Consider the following 3893-nt stretch of genomic DNA (forward strand, 5'->3'; position numbering starts at 1 on the left):
AAGAACATGAGGGGCGTGAAAGCTCGGGGAACCCTTAACCAATTTTTTGTCCACCAGGCCACGGCAGAAGCAGATATGGTATGTAAACACTGGTTTGTTGTTTAAACCCTCTGGTTAAGGTTAATATGGGCATGTGCGGTGAATATCAGCGCTATGTGGCCAGAAGTGTGATAATATCATTTATTTTGTGTAATAAACAACTGCAAGGATAGATGATTACAACAAATAGATCACTAATACATAAAAGTAATACATAGATGAATAATGATGATGAGTTAAGGTGCGTAATCATGGGAACAAGCGGGTTTACAAACAGGAGCAGCTGATTAGCATTAGAAAAGCTGAAATAATACCTCAACTGAAGCCAATTGTACTAAATGCACTATATGTGCACTGTTACAAGAATATTTTTCGTTCTATTGCTTTCTATTAATTTATATAATTTTAAGTTAAGCAGGACAGAGTTCTTTTAAAGAAAGATTTACTTATATTCTCAAAAGTTAAGCATGACAGGCTTCTGTTTAAGAAAGAGACCTGTTTTACTGTGTTAATGTTGTCATTCTGAGCTAAAAATAAATGGCTAAATGATCATTTGTTTCCCATATGGTCATATCACAAAGAATATGCATCTGCTTAAATCAAATTCAAGTCAAATGGTTAAAAAATAATTTCACACACACACAAAAAGAGCTACCACACTGGGAAGGGTGAAGACAACTGGGTTGCCCGGCCCTGGCCACGAGGTGTCCCTTATTTATTTTTCAGGGAGTTGGCAACCCTAGTCTCCAGTGAAAACACATTGTTAGTGTTAAACTCAGTGGATTGATCAGTTTGAATAAAAGTAGATATTTTTAAAAAGTGGACTAACTTTTAAACACAGCGTACATTTTGGGACCTTGTTGTTTTCATCTGGTTTTGTTCAAATGTTGCAACCCTTCTTCTGCCTGTTAGACTTCCATATGAAATGCTTCTCCTTCTTTGACTCACAGATTTGCTCTGAAACAGGTGCTAGAGTGCCTTTTAGTGGACAAGTAGGGAAGTGCACAGCTGTGCCTTCACATGGATTAAATGTTATATCTAAAGAAGTATGGACAAAGTGGGGGAAAAAAAAGATCTGTGCGAGGTACATTTAAAGCATAGCTCTAGCTTCAGTTTGATATTTAGAAATGCACAGCCACGTATCCCACCAAAATTCGGTGTAGTGATTGACATTTGAGAAAGTGCCATTTTCAGCACTAAATTTGTCTTTTTGTTTATTACTTGATTTATAGCTTTTACCAGCACCTCGCAGAAAGAAAAACCTCAATCTGTTAATTACCCACTCTGAAAATGATTGTAATTTGAGTTGAACATTACTAATTGGTGTCAGTAAATGTAAAGATTTTCATTAGCTTGGGTGTAATTAACCATTTTGAGTGATCTAGCAGATTTTCTTTTTATTGACATACAGCTGAAAACATGAGGATTCTGTATATCGATCCAATGGATCTTATTAGCCGCGTCCTCTAGACCAAGGTGAATTAATCAAAGCATACTTGATTTATATACCCCACCCCTTCCTTTCTTCTTCCACCTCTCTTCCTCTCTGTGTGTTTCCAGCTCTCTCGCTCTCTCTCTCACGCCGAGCTGGGGATTCATTTGTCTTGCTGATTAATGATGAGAACCATATCCTCCACAACACCAGTAAATTAAAAGAGATTGGGGACAGAGAGAAAGAACATCAAGGTCCATTCATCCCAATCAAATTTCACAGTAGGTCCAATTCATCCTAAGCTTTATTTGTATTGTCTGCTATACAAACACAGAAAGCACCAGTCATTCATGTTCTCCTCCCAGACTGTCTCTGGCAGTCTAGGGATTTCATTTGGCAACTTTCCAGGTGCATGCTCATTTTTTCCAGCCTTTGGGATACAACCGTACTCATTGCTTCAGTGTTTCTGTTTCAGACAGCAATTGTTCGAGAGCTGCAGCTTTGACTGGCTGTCGATGCTGCTATCTGTACTGGACGTGCAGCGTGCTTGGATTCATGACGCCATACAGTGAAGAACTGAGATACATGTAGCGTCCTGTTGCACAACGTCCGATGTAAAGTTGTACACCATGGACACATTTTTTTAGACCAAAAATGAACAAATTCTTTTACAGTCAGATGAAACATCGGTTTTTAATGCAGACCTGAGAAATAACCCAAACTTTGATGTTTTAGTAAATTCTTCTAAAACCCTTAAAGTACGTAAATGTAACACAGTCTCTGCAGATGAAGAGGTTGTAGCCATGATGTCACTCATTGATTTGTCTTGAGATTGGCATTAGGCCATCACTATTTGCATTTTTTGGAGGAAGAAGTTATATGAGAACTTGGACACTGTCCACATCCTTTCGGTGCCTACTTACAGTATCAGTCACAAGGTCACCATGTTCTAAAGTAAACTCTGCTTAATCATCTCTAAAAAATTACAAAATGAAAATCACTCTTAGTTGGAAACATTAAAGGAAGTTTTTCACCTAACAAGTGAAAGATCCCTGGTTTGATCCCGAGTGGAGACACAGATCTCTCGGGTGTTGCATCAGGAAGGACATCCGACATACCACTGCGGCCAATCCTTGTGAATAACGAAGCAGCTGAATGTAGCTTTTTATCTTTCTAAGGAAAAGGGAACTTTATGGTAATCTCTCTAATAGTCACGCTTCCCAGCAACAATGCTTGTCAAAGTGCAGCCCAAGGACTGCCAGAGGTCTGCCACCAGCAGCCAAGGGCTCTGCTAGTTGCTATAAATCTTAAATCTGTATAATTAAAAGTGCATACAGTTAGTTCCATAAGTATTTGGACAGTAGCACTTTATTATTATTCTTATTTTACTTTTGTAATAATAATGCTTATAAAGTTGTGAATGATGAATTTCGGCTTCAATGAAGGGGATTAAATAAAAGTATTGAATTAACTGTTTAGGAATTATAGCCATTTTTATACATAATGCTCAGGTGAAGCCTCTAACAATCTGGACCTGATTTAAAGTGTCGAATTCATTTGTTGGAACTCTTTCAATTTTTCATCCCCAAATTAAAAATCGATCCTTGTATTGAAAATGTTAGTTTGTACTATTACAGATCAGCCTCTGATAGGGTCTATGTTTAAAAATGACTGTAATTCTCAAACAGTTCATGGAAAATATTTGTAAAACCCTTATTAAAGCTTAAAGTCTGTCATTTGAATAAAAATGCATTGTGGTCAAATTACCAGGAAAAAGTCCTTGTCCAAATACCTGTGAACCTAACTGAATGAAAAAGGAAACATTCACACCAACGAAACAAGCACACAACACAACGAACCATGCTTAGTGTGCTGTAGCAGCTAGCTCGAGTTTGTTAGCCTCTGCCCTATAAAATCAAACTGTTAACGTACAGGTGGCTATAAAGAGAAAAGAGGAACATCTGCACAAAATTTTATTGCTGTCCATCCAAAACCTGTGAAGCTCATTCAGACTTCACCAAAGTATCTGACTGACTGACAGGCGGCATCTCTCGAGCCTCGCTGCTAGCATCATTGTTAATTCCAGAAGTGTAGCTTTAGATTGCCAAGTCTGACTCAATGAATGGGCCTGATAACAAGAAACAACAACAAAATCAGAATGTTTGCTCTCTGTTTGTTGTTGTTGTTGTTGTTACTTCTTTCACTTTAATCTGATATTCGTGGGGATAGTGGCTCAAAAACCTATTCTCAATCTCCATCTCTGTTATAGCTTTCTTCAACAGTAAACAAGATTAAACCCAGCTGTTATCAAAGAATCAGGGGCTTAAGCACAAGGGCTGAAAGCATTTATCTTTGTTTGTATGACTGTTGCAATTTCATGTTATATGTATATATTACTGCGAAGTGACTCTTTGCATAACAA

Source organism: Rhamphochromis sp. 'chilingali', assembly GCF_963969265.1.
Source record: "Rhamphochromis sp. 'chilingali' genome assembly, chromosome: 19".
NCBI classification, from domain to species: domain Eukaryota; kingdom Metazoa; phylum Chordata; class Actinopteri; order Cichliformes; family Cichlidae; genus Rhamphochromis; species Rhamphochromis sp. 'chilingali'.